At 39.9% G+C, this 16,626-nt stretch overlaps 1 non-coding gene across 1 annotated transcript; it reads left to right on the forward strand.

Moving 5' to 3' along the window:
* Window positions 1–4,600: 4,600 nt before the first annotated feature.
* trnar-ccg (transfer RNA arginine (anticodon CCG)) lies at window positions 4,601–4,673 on the forward strand. The gene has a single exon. It is a non-coding gene; the product is annotated as a tRNA-Arg (tRNA).
* The last annotated feature ends 11,953 nt before the right edge of the window (window positions 4,674–16,626 follow it).

Here is a 16,626-nt window from a genome sequence, read left to right on the forward strand (position 1 = left end):
AATGTGATACAAAACGAGGCTACGGAGAGCTTTAGGACCATGCGAACGCCTCCAAGCGGTCGGGTAGGCTGTTTGGAGTGTTTATCCAACTGGGGGGAAAAAATTATGATAGCTATGTCCCCCCCACTTCGAATAACAAAGTTGCACCCCTGCTTTATACTGTATATAATGTATATTTAACACAATTGTCTGGAAAGCCTCAGTGTATAATGGCATACAGAAAATAGTAGCTGCTGTTGTTAACAGAAAAGGAAAAAACAGCATGAGGCATTATCTTGTTGGGTCATTACATTTTATATCACAACCCCAATTTATGAACAACTCCATCACAGTTCATGTCTACACCCTCAGACATACTTGATAATCCCCATATGGCACCTTATTACTATATAGTTCACATCTTTTCAACAGAGACCTTTTGGCCCTGGTCAAGGTCCAGCCAATCAGAATGAGTTTTTCCCTACAAAAGGTCTTTATTACAGACAGAAATACTCCTCAGTTTCATCAGCTGCCCGGTTGGTGTGTCTCACACGATCCCGCAGGTGAAGAAGCTGGACGTGGATGTCCTGGGATGGCGTGGTTACACGTAGTCTGCGTATGTGAGACCGGTTGGAAGTACTGCCAAATTCTCTAAAACGACATTGGAGGTGGCTTATGGTAGAGAAAAGAACATTCAATTCTCTGGCCACAGCTCTGGTGGACATTCTTGCAGTCAGACTGAAAAGAAAGCTCTGCTGTTGGGAAAGCTTTATGTAGTGCCTAACTGTTTAAAGAATACATTCATTGCATTATAACGGTGACAAACGGTACTCACAATGTTGTATTGTGTTGTGTAATGGCTTTGTTGGCATGCATCAAAACTTTGTAAAAGTTTTTACCCCACCACGATGTATTTTTCTAAGGGTAAAAAAGTGATCCAGTGGCCTAATGGATAAGGCATCAGCCTCCGGAGCTGGGTATTGTGGGTTCAAGTCCAACCTGGGTCTATTGAAAGCAGCTGTGCATTAGATCAAAGAACAGATGGGAATTGGTTCCTTCTAAGATCTGCTTGCATGAATTTGTTAGCTTTAATCACTATCATTACTAAATTCCCAATTCCCTGATGCAAAGAGTGAATTCCAAATAAATTAGGCATTATTTAATAGTAGGAGAAAAAAAAGTGACAAGAATAGTGACAATTGGAACCCCTCTTCCAGATCATGACTAGACTGCAGCCCTGTACTTCACAAAACAAACTTCTATTTATTGTCTAAGCAAATTAAGAGCACGTCAAACTGTTTTAAATCAAAGCTTTATAAGTCATAAATAAATAAAAACATCTTCATAGTACTCCAATGACTCCAATAGATCTAGAGAATTAGTGCTGTGTGCGAGTCAGGACTCCTTTTTTTGTCAAATGTATTGTGACAAACATGATTGTGAAACTACACGTTATAATAAATGTTGATTTGAATGTTGATTCATATTTGTGTGATGATAACAGTAGAATTGGTTTGTCTACTTGGATCCTGCTGCTAGTGGCTGTTTTATTTTAGCTTAGCTGTTAGTACATTGTTGTTGTTCTTGAGGCTGGCCAGTGAGGCAGCGTAGTCCACTAGTTTTCCAACACTCCACTTGGAACAGAAGAACATGGGCAGGCTGGAGTCTTTGCCCTCTTTGGGAAGGAAGACATTGAAATAGGTCCTCTCTGTCTGGAAAACAAAAATTAATAAGATGTAGACTTGTATATAAAATATAATCAAATGCAAAACTCCAAAAAAGACACTGATTCTTTAAACCAGGGGAGTACATGTTTCCCCCCTCATTCTGAAATTACATTTTTGTCCCCCCTAGTTGTATCATTGGAATGTGATACAAAACGAGGCTACGGAGAGCTTTAGGACCATGCGAACGCCTCCAAGCGGTCGGGTAGGCTGTTTGGAGTGTTTATCCAACTGGGGGGAAAAAATTATGATAGCTATGTCCCCCCCACTTCGAATAACAAAGTTGCACCCCTGCTTTATACTGTATATAATGTATATTTAACACAATTGTCTGGAAAGCCTCAGTGTATAATGGCATACAGAAAATAGTAGCTGCTGTTGTTAACAGAAAAGGAAAAAACAGCATGAGGCATTATCTTGTTGGGTCATTACATTTTATATCACAACCCCAATTTATGAACAACTCCATCACAGTTCATGTCTACACCCTCAGACATACTTGATAATCCCCATATGGCACCTTATTACTATATAGTTCACATCTTTTCAACAGAGACCTTTTGGCCCTGGTCAAGGTCCAGCCAATCAGAATGAGTTTTTCCCTACAAAAGGTCTTTATTACAGACAGAAATACTCCTCAGTTTCATCAGCTGCCCGGTTGGTGTGTCTCACACGATCCCGCAGGTGAAGAAGCTGGACGTGGATGTCCTGGGATGGCGTGGTTACACGTAGTCTGCGTATGTGAGACCGGTTGGAAGTACTGCCAAATTCTCTAAAACGACATTGGAGGTGGCTTATGGTAGAGAAAAGAACATTCAATTCTCTGGCCACAGCTCTGGTGGACATTCTTGCAGTCAGACTGAAAAGAAAGCTCTGCTGTTGGGAAAGCTTTATGTAGTGCCTAACTGTTTAAAGAATACATTCATTGCATTATAACGGTGACAAACGGTACTCACAATGTTGTATTGTGTTGTGTAATGGCTTTGTTGGCATGCATCAAAACTTTGTAAAAGTTTTTACCCCACCACGATGTATTTTTCTCTGGTAAATAAGTGATCCAGTGGCCTAATGGATAAGGCATCAGCCTCCGGAGCTGGGGATTGTGGGTTCAAGTCCCACCTCGGTCTATTGAAAGCAGCTGTGCATTAGATCAAAGAACAGATGGGAATTGGTTCTTTCTAAGATCTGCTTGCATGAATTTGTTAGCTTTAATCACTATCATTACTAAATTCCCAATTCCCTGATGCAAAGAGTGAATTCCAAATAAATTTGGCATTATTTAATAGTAGGAGAAAAAAAAGTGACAAGAATAGTGACAATTGGAACCCCTCTTCCAGATCATGACTAGACTGCAGCCCTGTACTTCACAAAACAAACTTCTATTTATTGTCTAAGCAAATTAAGAGCACGTCAAACTGTTTTAAATCAAAGCTTTATAAGTCATAAATAAATAAAAACATCTTCATAGTACTCCAATGACTCCAATAGATCTAGAGAATTAGTGCTGTGTGCGAGTCAGGACTCCTTTTTTTGTCAAATGTATTGTGACAAACATGATTGTGTAACTACACGTTATAATAAATGTTGATTTGAATGTTGATTCATATTTGTGTGATGATAACAGTAGAATTGGTTTGTCTACTTGGATCCTGCTGCTAGTGGCTGTTTTCTTTTAGCTTAGCTGTTAGTACATTGTTGTTGTTCTTGAGGCTGGCCAGTGAGGCAGCGTAGTCCACTAGTTTTCCAACACTCCACTTGGAACAGAAGAAGATGGGCAGGCTGGAGTCTTTGCCCTCTTTGGGAAGGAAGACATTGAAATAGGTCCTCTCTGTCTGGAAAACAAAATTAATAAGATGTAGACTTGTATATAAAATATAATCAAATGCAAAACTCCCAAAAAGACACTGATTCTTTAAACCAGGGGAGTACATGTTTCCCCCCTCATTCTGAAATTACATTTTTGTCCCCCCTAGTTGTATCATTGGAATGTGATACAAAACGAGGCTACGGAGAGCTTTAGGACCATGCGAACGCCTCCAAGCGGTCGGGTAGGCTGTTTGGAGTGTTTATCCAACTGGGGGGGGAAAATTATGATAGCTATGTCCCCCCCACTTCGAATAACAAAGTTGCACCCCTGCTTTATACTGTATATAATGTATATTTAACACAATTGTCTGGAAAGCCTCAGTGTAGAATGGCATACAGTAAATAGTAGCTGCTGTTGTTAACAGCAAAGGAAAAAACAGCATGAGGCATTATCTTGTTGGGTCATTACATTTTATATCACAACCCCAATTTATGAACAACTCCATCACAGTTCATGTCTACACCCTCAGACATACTTGATGTGCCCCATATGGCACCTTATTACTATATAGTTCACATCTTTTCAACAGAGACCTTTTGGCCCTGGTCAAGGTCCAGCCAATCAGAATGAGTTTTTCCCTACAAAAGGTCTTTATTACAGACAGAAATACTCCTCAGTTTCATCAGCTGCCCGGTTGGTGTGTCTCACACGATCCCGCAGGTGAAGAAGCTGGACGTGGATGTCCTGGGATGGCGTGGTTACACGTAGTCTGCGTATTTGAGACCGGTTGGAAGTACTGCCAAATTCTCTAAAACGACATTGGAGGTGGCTTATGGTAGAGAAAGGAACATTCAATTCTCTGGCTACAGCTCTGGTGGACATTCTTGCAGTCAGACTGAAAAGAAAGCTCTGCTGTTGGGAAAGCTTTATGTAGTGCCTAACTGTTTAAAGAATACATTCATTGCATTATAACGGTGACAAACGGTACTCACAATATTGTATTGTGTTGTGTAATGGCTTTGTTGGCATGCATCAAAACTTTGTAAAGGTTTTTACCCCACCACGATGTATTTTTCTCTGGTAAATAAGTGATCCAGTGGCCTAATGGATAAGGCATCAGCCTCCGGAGCTGGGGATTGTGGGTTCAAGTCCCACCTGGGTCTATTGAAAGCAGCTGTGCATTAGATCAAAGAACAGATGGGATTTGGTTCTTTCTAAGATCTGCTTGCATGAATTTGTTAGCTTTAATCACTATCATTACTAAATTCCCAATTCCCTGATGCAAAGAGTGAATTCCAAATAAATTATCCATTATTTAATAGTAGGAGAAGAAAAAGTGACAAGAATAGTGACAATTGGAACCCCTCTTCCAGATCATGACTAGACTGCAGCCCTGTACTTCACAAAACAAACTTCTATTTATTGTCTAAGCAAATTAAGAGCACGTCAAACTGTTTTAAATCAAAGCTTTATAAGTCATAAATAAATAAAAACATCTTCATAGTACTCCAATGACTCCAATAGATCTAGAGAATTAGTGCTGTATGCGAGTCAGGACTCCTTTTTTTGTCAAATGTATTGTGACAAACATGATTGTGAAACTACACGTTATAATAAATGTTGATTTGAATTTTGATTCATATTTGTGTGATGATAACAGTAGAATTGGTTTGTCTACTTGGATCCTGCTGCTAGTGGCTGTTTTCTTTTAGCTTAGCTGTTAGTACATTGTTGTTGTTCTTGAGGCTGGCCAGTGAGGCAGCGTAGTCCACTAGTTTTCCAACACTCCACTTGGAACAGAAGAACATGGGCAGGCTGGAGTCTTTGCCCTCTTTGGGAAGGAAGACATTGAAATAGGTCCTCTCTGTCTGGAAAACAAAAATTAATAAGATGTAGACTTGTATACAAAATATAATCAAATGCAAAACTCCCAAAAAGACACTGATTCTTTAAACCAGGGGAGTACATGTTTCCCCCCTCATTCTGAAATTACATTTTTGTCTCCCCTAGTTGTATCATTGGAATGTGATACAAAACGAGGCTACGGAGAGCTTTAGGACCATGCGAACGCCTCCAAGCGGTCGGGTAGGCTGTTTGGAGTGTTTATCCAACTGGGGGGGGAAAATTATGATAGCTATGTCCCCCCCACTTCGAATAACAAAGTTGCACCCCTGCTTTATACTGTATATAATGTATATTTAACACAATTGTCTGGAAAGCCTCAGTGTATAATGGCATACAGAAAATAGTAGCTGCTGTTGTTAACAGCAAAGGAAAAAACAGCATGAGGCATTATCTTGTTGGGTCATTACATTTTATATCACAACCCCAATTTATGAACAACTCCATCACAGTTCATGTCTACACCCTCAGACATACTTGATGTGCCCCATATGGCACCTTATTACTATATAGTTCACATCTTTTCAACAGAGACCTTTTGGCCCTGGTCAAGGTCCAGCCAATCAGAATGAGTTTTTCCCTACAAAAGGTCTTTATTACAGACAGAAATACTCCTCAGTTTCATCAGCTGCCCGGTTGGTGGGTCTCACACGATCCCGCAGGTGAAGAAGCTGGACGTGGATGTCCTGGGATGGCGTGGTTACACGTAGTCTGCGTATGTGAGACCGGTTGGAAGTACTGCCAAATTCTCTAAAACGACATTGGAGGTGGCTTATGGTAGAGAAAAGAACATTCAATTCTCTGGCCACAGCTCTGGTGGACATTCTTGCAGTCAGACTGAAAAGAAAGCTCTGCTGTTGGGAAAGCTTTATGTAGTGCCTAACTGTTTAAAGAATACATTCATTGCATTATAACGGTGACAAACGGTACTCACAATGTTGTATTGTGTTGTGTAATGGCTTTGTTGGCATGCATCAAAACTTTGTAAAAGTTTTTACCCCACCACGATGTATTTTTCTAAGGGTAAAAAAGTGATCCAGTGGCCTAATGGATAAGGCATCAGCCTCCGGAGCTGGGTATTGTGGGTTCAAGTCCAACCTGGGTCTATTGAAAGCAGCTGTGCATTAGATCAAAGAACAGATGGGAATTGGTTCCTTCTAAGATCTGCTTGCATGAATTTGTTAGCTTTAATCACTATCATTACTAAATTCCCAATTCCCTGATGCAAAGAGTGAATTCCAAATAAATTAGGCATTATTTAATAGTAGGAGAAAAAAAAGTGACAAGAATAGTGACAATTGGAACCCCTCTTCCAGATCATGACTAGACTGCAGCCCTGTACTTCACAAAACAAACTTCTATTTATTGTCTAAGCAAATTAAGAGCACGTCAAACTGTTTTAAATCAAAGCTTTATAAGTCATAAATAAATAAAAACATCTTCATAGTACTCCAATGACTCCAATAGATCTAGAGAATTAGTGCTGTGTGCGAGTCAGGACTCCTTTTTTTGTCAAATGTATTGTGACAAACATGATTGTGAAACTACACGTTATAATAAATGTTGATTTGAATGTTGATTCATATTTGTGTGATGATAACAGTAGAATTGGTTTGTCTACTTGGATCCTGCTGCTAGTGGCTGTTTTATTTTAGCTTAGCTGTTAGTACATTGTTGTTGTTCTTGAGGCTGGCCAGTGAGGCAGCGTAGTCCACTAGTTTTCCAACACTCCACTTGGAACAGAAGAACATGGGCAGGCTGGAGTCTTTGCCCTCTTTGGGAAGGAAGACATTGAAATAGGTCCTCTCTGTCTGGAAAACAAAAATTAATAAGATGTAGACTTGTATACAAAATATAATCAAATGCAAAACTCCCAAAAAGACACTGATTCTTTAAACCAGGGGAGTACATGTTTCCCCCCTCATTCTGAAATTACATTTTTGTCTCCCCTAGTTGTATCATTGGAATGTGATACAAAACGAGGCTACGGAGAGCTTTAGGACCATGCGAACGCCTCCAAGCGGTCGGGTAGGCTGTTTGGAGTGTTTATCCAACTGGGGGGGGAAAATTATGATAGCTATGTCCCCCCCACTTCGAATAACAAAGTTGCACCCCTGCTTTATACTGTATATAATGTATATTTAACACAATTGTCTGGAAAGCCTCAGTGTATAATGGCATACAGAAAATAGTAGCTGCTGTTGTTAACAGCAAAGGAAAAAACAGCATGAGGCATTATCTTGTTGGGTCATTACATTTTATATCACAACCCCAATTTATGAACAACTCCATCACAGTTCATGTCTACACCCTCAGACATACTTGATGTGCCCCATATGGCACCTTATTACTATATAGTTCACATCTTTTCAACAGAGACCTTTTGGCCCTGGTCAAGGTCCAGCCAATCAGAATGAGTTTTTCCCTACAAAAGGTCTTTATTACAGACAGAAATACTCCTCAGTTTCATCAGCTGCCCGGTTGGTGGGTCTCACACGATCCCGCAGGTGAAGAAGCTGGACGTGGATGTCCTGGGATGGCGTGGTTACACGTAGTCTGCGTATGTGAGACCGGTTGGAAGTACTGCCAAATTCTCTAAAACGACATTGGAGGTGGCTTATGGTAGAGAAAAGAACATTCAATTCTCTGGCCACAGCTCTGGTGGACATTCTTGCAGTCAGACTGAAAAGAAAGCTCTGCTGTTGGGAAAGCTTTATGTAGTGCCTAACTGTTTAAAGAATACATTCATTGCATTATAACGGTGACAAACGGTACTCACAATGTTGTATTGTGTTGTGTAATGGCTTTGTTGGCATGCATCAAAACTTTGTAAAAGTTTTTACCCCACCACGATGTATTTTTCTAAGGGTAAAAAAGTGATCCAGTGGCCTAATGGATAAGGCATCAGCCTCCGGAGCTGGGTATTGTGGGTTCAAGTCCAACCTGGGTCTATTGAAAGCAGCTGTGCATTAGATCAAAGAACAGATGGGAATTGGTTCCTTCTAAGATCTGCTTGCATGAATTTGTTAGCTTTAATCACTATCATTACTAAATTCCCAATTCCCTGATGCAAAGAGTGAATTCCAAATAAATTAGGCATTATTTAATAGTAGGAGAAAAAAAAGTGACAAGAATAGTGACAATTGGAACCCCTCTTCCAGATCATGACTAGACTGCAGCCCTGTACTTCACAAAACAAACTTCTATTTATTGTCTAAGCAAATTAAGAGCACGTCAAACTGTTTTAAATCAAAGCTTTATAAGTCATAAATAAATAAAAACATCTTCATAGTACTCCAATGACTCCAATAGATCTAGAGAATTAGTGCTGTGTGCGAGTCAGGACTCCTTTTTTTGTCAAATGTATTGTGACAAACATGATTGTGAAACTACACGTTATAATAAATGTTGATTTGAATGTTGATTCATATTTGTGTGATGATAACAGTAGAATTGGTTTGTCTACTTGGATCCTGCTGCTAGTGGCTGTTTTCTTTTAGCTTAGCTGTTAGTACATTGTTGTTGTTCTTGAGGCTGGCCAGTGAGGCAGCGTAGTCCACTAGTTTTCCAACACTCCACTTGGAACAGAAGAACATGGGCAGGCTGGAGTCTTTGCCCTCTTTGGGAAGGAAGACATTGAAATAGGTCCTCTCTGTCTGGAAAACAAAAATTAATAAGATGTAGACTTGTATATAAAATATAATCAAATGCAAAACTCCAAAAAAGACACTGATTCTTTAAACCAGGGGAGTACATGTTTCCCCCCTCATTCTGAAATTACATTTTTGTCCCCCCTAGTTGTATCATTGGAATGTGATACAAAACGAGGCTACGGAGAGCTTTAGGACCATGCGAACGCCTCCAAGCGGTCGGGTAGGCTGTTTGGAGTGTTTATCCAACTGGGGGGAAAAAATTATGATAGCTATGTCCCCCCCACTTCGAATAACAAAGTTGCACCCCTGCTTTATACTGTATATAATGTATATTTAACACAATTGTCTGGAAAGCCTCAGTGTATAATGGCATACAGAAAATAGTAGCTGCTGTTGTTAACAGAAAAGGAAAAAACAGCATGAGGCATTATCTTGTTGGGTCATTACATTTTATATCACAACCCCAATTTATGAACAACTCCATCACAGTTCATGTCTACACCCTCAGACATACTTGATAATCCCCATATGGCACCTTATTACTATATAGTTCACATCTTTTCAACAGAGACCTTTTGGCCCTGGTCAAGGTCCAGCCAATCAGAATGAGTTTTTCCCTACAAAAGGTCTTTATTACAGACAGAAATACTCCTCAGTTTCATCAGCTGCCCGGTTGGTGTGTCTCACACGATCCCGCAGGTGAAGAAGCTGGACGTGGATGTCCTGGGATGGCGTGGTTACACGTAGTCTGCGTATGTGAGACCGGTTGGAAGTACTGCCAAATTCTCTAAAACGACATTGGAGGTGGCTTATGGTAGAGAAAAGAACATTCAATTCTCTGGCCACAGCTCTGGTGGACATTCTTGCAGTCAGACTGAAAAGAAAGCTCTGCTGTTGGGAAAGCTTTATGTAGTGCCTAACTGTTTAAAGAATACATTCATTGCATTATAACGGTGACAAACGGTACTCACAATGTTGTATTGTGTTGTGTAATGGCTTTGTTGGCATGCATCAAAACTTTGTAAAAGTTTTTACCCCACCACGATGTATTTTTCTCTGGTAAATAAGTGATCCAGTGGCCTAATGGATAAGGCATCAGCCTCCGGAGCTGGGGATTGTGGGTTCAAGTCCCACCTCGGTCTATTGAAAGCAGCTGTGCATTAGATCAAAGAACAGATGGGAATTGGTTCTTTCTAAGATCTGCTTGCATGAATTTGTTAGCTTTAATCACTATCATTACTAAATTCCCAATTCCCTGATGCAAAGAGTGAATTCCAAATAAATTTGGCATTATTTAATAGTAGGAGAAAAAAAAGTGAGAAGAATAGTGACAATTGGAACCCCTCTTCCAGATCTTGACTAGACTGCAGCCCTGTACTTCACAAAACAAACTTCTATTTATTGTCTAAGCAAATTAAGAGCACGTCAAACTGTTTTAAATCAAAGCTTTATAAGTCATAAATAAATAAAAACATCTTCATAGTACTCCAATGACTCCAATAGATCTAGAGAATTAGTGCTGTGTGCGAGTCAGGACTCCTTTTTTTGTCAAATGTATTGTGACAAACATGATTGTGTAACTACACGTTATAATAAATGTTGATTTGAATGTTGATTCATATTTGTGTGATGATAACAGTAGAATTGGTTTGTCTACTTGGATCCTGCTGCTAGTGGCTGTTTTCTTTTAGCTTAGCTGTTAGTACATTGTTGTTGTTCTTGAGGCTGGCCAGTGAGGCAGCGTAGTCCACTAGTTTTCCAACACTCCACTTGGAACAGAAGAAGATGGGCAGGCTGGAGTCTTTGCCCTCTTTGGGAAGGAAGACATTGAAATAGGTCCTCTCTGTCTGGAAAACAAAATTAATAAGATGTAGACTTGTATATAAAATATAATCAAATGCAAAACTCCCAAAAAGACACTGATTCTTTAAACCAGGGGAGTACATGTTTCCCCCCTCATTCTGAAATTACATTTTTGTCCCCCCTAGTTGTATCATTGGAATGTGATACAAAACGAGGCTACGGAGAGCTTTAGGACCATGCGAACGCCTCCAAGCGGTCGGGTAGGCTGTTTGGAGTGTTTATCCAACTGAGGGGGAAACAATTATGATAGCTATGTCCCCCCCACTTCGAATAACAAAGTTGCACCCCTGCTTTATACTGTATATAATGTATATTTAACACAATTGTCTGGAAAGCCTCAGTGTAGAATGGCATACAGTAAATAGTAGCTGCTGTTGTTAACAGCAAAGGAAAAAACAGCATGAGGCATTATCTTGTTGGGTCATTACATTTTATATCACAACCCCAATTTATGAACAACTCCATCACAGTTCATGTCTACACCCTCAGACATACTTGATGTGCCCCATATGGCACCTTATTACTATATAGTTCACATCTTTTCAACAGAGACCTTTTGGCCCTGGTCAAGGTCCAGCCAATTAGAATGAGTTTTTCCCTACAAAAGGTCTTTATTACAGACAGAAATACTCCTCAGTTTCATCAGCTGCCCGGTTGGTGGGTCTCACACGATCCCGCAGGTGAAGAAGCTGGACGTGGATGTCCTGGGATGGCGTGGTTACACGTAGTCTGCGTATGTGAGACCGGTTGGAAGTACTGCCAAATTCTCTAAAACGACATTGGAGGTGGCTTATGGTAGAGAAAAGAACATTCAATTCTCTGGCCACAGCTCTGGTGGACATTCTTGCAGTCAGACTGAAAAGAAAGCTCTGCTGTTGGGAAAGCTTTATGTAGTGCCTAACTGTTTAAAGAATACATTCATTGCATTATAACGGTGACAAACGGTACTCACAATGTTGTATTGTGTTGTGTAATGGCTTTGTTGGCATGCATCAAAACTTTGTAAAAGTTTTTACCCCACCACGATGTATTTTTCTAAGGGTAAAAAAGTGATCCAGTGGCCTAATGGATAAGGCATCAGCCTCCGGAGCTGGGTATTGTGGGTTCAAGTCCAACCTGGGTCTATTGAAAGCAGCTGTGCATTAGATCAAAGAACAGATGGGAATTGGTTCCTTCTAAGATCTGCTTGCATGAATTTGTTAGCTTTAATCACTATCATTACTAAATTCCCAATTCCCTGATGCAAAGAGTGAATTCCAAATAAATTAGGCATTATTTAATAGTAGGAGAAAAAAAAGTGACAAGAATAGTGACAATTGGAACCCCTCTTCCAGATCATGACTAGACTGCAGCCCTGTACTTCACAAAACAAACTTCTATTTATTGTCTAAGCAAATTAAGAGCACGTCAAACTGTTTTAAATCAAAGCTTTATAAGTCATAAATAAATAAAAACATCTTCATAGTACTCCAATGACTCCAATAGATCTAGAGAATTAGTGCTGTGTGCGAGTCAGGACTCCTTTTTTTGTCAAATGTATTGTGACAAACATGATTGTGAAACTACACGTTATAATAAATGTTGATTTGAATGTTGATTCATATTTGTGTGATGATAACAGTAGAATTGGTTTGTCTACTTGGATCCTGCTGCTAGTGGCTGTTTTCTTTTAGCTTAGCTGTTAGTACATTGTTGTTGTTCTTGAGGCTGGCCAGTGAGGCAGCGTAGTCCACTAGTTTTCCAACACTCCACTTGGAACAGAAGAACATGGGCAGGCTGGAGTCTTTGCCCTCTTTGGGAAGGAAGACATTGAAATAGGTCCTCTCTGTCTGGAAAACAAAAATTAATAAGATGTAGACTTGTATATAAAATATAATCAAATGCAAAACTCCCAAAAAGACACTGATTCTTTAAACCAGGGGAGTACATGTTTCCCCCCTCATTCTGAAATTACATTTTTGTCCCCCCTAGTTGTATCATTGGAATGTGATACAAAACGAGGCTACGGAGAGCTTTAGGACCATGCGAACGCCTCCAAGCGGTCGGGTAGGCTGTTTGGAGTGTTTATCCAACTGGGGGGGAAAAAATTATGATAGCTATGTCCCCCCCACTTCGAATAACAAAGTTGCACCCCTGCTTTATACTGTATATAATGTATATTTAACACAATTGTCTGGAAAGCCTCAGTGTATAATGGCATACAGAAAATAGTAGCTGCTGTTGTTAACAGAAAAGGAAAAAACAGCATGAGGCATTATCTTGTTGGGTCATTACATTTTATATCACAACCCCAATTTATGAACAACTCCATCACAGTTCATGTCTACACCCTCAGACATACTTGATAATCCCCATATGGCACCTTATTACTATATAGTTCACATCTTTTCAACAGAGACCTTTTGGCCCTGGTCAAGGTCCAGCCAATCAGAATGAGTTTTTCCCTACAAAAGGTCTTTATTACAGACAGAAATACTCCTCAGTTTCATCAGCTGCCCGGTTGGTGTGTCTCACACGATCCCGCAGGTGAAGAAGCTGGACGTGGATGTCCTGGGATGGCGTGGTTACACGTAGTCTGCGTATGTGAGACCGGTTGGAAGTACTGCCAAATTCTCTAAAACGACATTGGAGGTGGCTTATGGTAGAGAAAAGAACATTCAATTCTCTGGCCACAGCTCTGGTGGACATTCTTGCAGTCAGACTGAAAAGAAAGCTCTGCTGTTGGGAAAGCTTTATGTAGTGCCTAACTGTTTAAAGAATACATTCATTGCATTATAACGGTGACAAACGGTACTCACAATGTTGTATTGTGTTGTGTAATGGCTTTGTTGGCATGCATCAAAACTTTGTAAAAGTTTTTACCCCACCACGATGTATTTTTCTCTGGTAAATAAGTGATCCAGTGGCCTAATGGATAAGGCATCAGCCTCGGAGCTGGGGATTGTGGGTTCAAGTCCCACCTCGGTCTATTGAAAGCAGCTGTGCATTAGATCAAAGAACAGATGGGAATTGGTTCTTTCTAAGATCTGCTTGCATGAATTTGTTAGCTTTAATCACTATCATTACTAAATTCCCAATTCCCTGATGCAAAGAGTGAATTCCAAATAAATTTGGCATTATTTAATAGTAGGAGAAAAAAAAGTGACAAGAATAGTGACAATTGGAACCCCTCTTCCAGATCATGACTAGACTGCAGCCCTGTACTTCACAAAACAAACTTCTATTTATTGTCTAAGCAAATTAAGAGCACGTCAAACTGTTTTAAATCAAAGCTTTATAAGTCATAAATAAATAAAAACATCTTCATAGTACTCCAATGACTCCAATAGATCTAGAGAATTAGTGCTGTGTGCGAGTCGGGACTCCTTTTTTTGTCAAATGTATTGTGACAAACATGATTGTGTAACTACACGTTATAATAAATGTTGATTTGAATGTTGATTCATATTTGTGTGATGATAACAGTAGAATTGGTTTGTCTACTTGGATCCTGCTGCTAGTGGCTGTTTTCTTTTAGCTTAGCTGTTAGTACATTGTTGTTGTTCTTGAGGCTGGCCAGTGAGGCAGCGTAGTCCACTAGTTTTCCAACAATCCACTTGGAACAGAAGAAGATGGGCAGGCTGGAGTCTTTGCCCTCTTTGGGAAGGAAGACATTGAAATAGGTCCTCTCTGTCTGGAAAACAAAATTAATAAGATGTAGACTTGTATATAAAATATAATCAAATGCAAAACTCCCAAAAAGACACTGATTCTTTAAACCAGGGGAGTACATGTTTCCCCCCTCATTCTGAAATTACATTTTTGTCCCCCCTAGTTGTATCATTGGAATGTGATACAAAACGAGGCTACGGAGAGCTTTAGGACCATGCGAACGCCTCCAAGCGGTCGGGTAGGCTGTTTGGAGTGTTTATCCAACTGAGGGGGAAACAATTATGATAGCTATGTCCCCCCCACTTCGAATAACAAAGTTGCACCCCTGCTTTATACTGTATATAATGTATATTTAACACAATTGTCTGGAAAGCCTCAGTGTAGAATGGCATACAGTAAATAGTAGCTGCTGTTGTTAACAGCAAAGGAAAAAACAGCATGAGGCATTATCTTGTTGGGTCATTACATTTTATATCACAACCCCAATTTATGAACAACTCCATCACAGTTCATGTCTACACCCTCAGACATACTTGATGTGCCCCATATGGCACCTTATTACTATATAGTTCACATCTTTTCAACAGAGACCTTTTGGCCCTGGTCAAGGTCCAGCCAATTAGAATGAGTTTTTCCCTACAAAAGGTCTTTATTACAGACAGAAATACTCCTCAGTTTCATCAGCTGCCCGGTTGGTGGGTCTCACACGATCCCGCAGGTGAAGAAGCTGGACGTGGATGTCCTGGGATGGCGTGGTTACACGTAGTCTGCGTATGTGAGACCGGTTGGAAGTACTGCCAAATTCTCTAAAACGACATTGGAGGTGGCTTATGGTAGAGAAAATAACATTCAATTCTCTGGCCACAGCTCTGGTGGACATTCTTGCAGTCAGACTGAAAAGAAAGCTCTGCTGTTGGGAAAGCTTTATGTAGTGCCTAACTGTTTAAAGAATACATTCATTGCATTATAACTGTGACAAACGGTACTCACAATGTTGTATTGTGTTGTGTAATGGCTTTGTTGGCATGCATCAAAACTTTGTAAAAGTTTTTACCCCACCACGATGTATTTTTCTCTGGTAAATAAGTGATCCAGTGGCCTAATGGATAAGGCATCAGCCTCCGGAGCTGGGGATTGTGGGTTCAAGTCCCACCTCGGTCTATTGAAAGCAGCTGTGCATTAGATCAAAGAACAGATGGGAATTGGTTCTTTCTAAGATCTGCTTGCATGAATTTGTTAGCTTTAATCACTATCATTACTAAATTCCCAATTCCCTGATGCAAAGAGTGAATTCCAAATAAATTAGCCATTATTTAATAGTAGGAGAAAAAAAAGTGACAAGAATAGTGACAATTGGAACCCCTCTTCCAGATCATGACTAGACTGCAGCCCTGTACTTCACAAAACAAACTTCTATTTATTGTCTAAGCAAATTAAGAGCACGTCAAACTGTTTTAAATCAAAGCTTTATAAGTCATAAATAAATAAAAACATCTTCATAGTACTCCAATGACTCCAATAGATCTAGAGAATTAGTGCTGTGTGCGAGTCAGGACTCCTTTTTTTGTCAAATGTATTGTGACAAACATGATTGTGAAACTACACGTTATAATAAATGTTGATTTGAATGTTGATTCATATTTGTGTGATGATAACAGTAGAATTGGTTTGTCTACTTGGATCCTGCTGCTAGTGGCTGTTTTCTTTTAGCTTAGCTGTTAGTACATTGTTGTTGTTCTTGAGGCTGGCCAGTGAGGCAGCGTAGTCCACTAGTTTTCCAACACTCCACTTGGAACAGAAGAACATGGGCAGGCTGGAGTCTTTGCCCTCTTTGGGAAGGAAGACATTGAAATAGGTCCTCTCTGTCTGGAAAACAAAATTAATAAGATGTAGACTTGTATATAAAATATAATCAAATGCAAAACTCCCAAAAAGACACTGATTCTTTAAACCAGGGGAGTACATGTTTCCCCCCTCATTCTGAAATTACATTTTTGTCCCCCCTAGTTGTATCATTGGAATGTGATACAAAACGAGGCTACGGAGA

This window comes from Salvelinus alpinus, chromosome 8, assembly GCF_045679555.1.
Source record: "Salvelinus alpinus chromosome 8, SLU_Salpinus.1, whole genome shotgun sequence".
Lineage (NCBI taxonomy): Eukaryota > Metazoa > Chordata > Actinopteri > Salmoniformes > Salmonidae > Salvelinus > Salvelinus alpinus.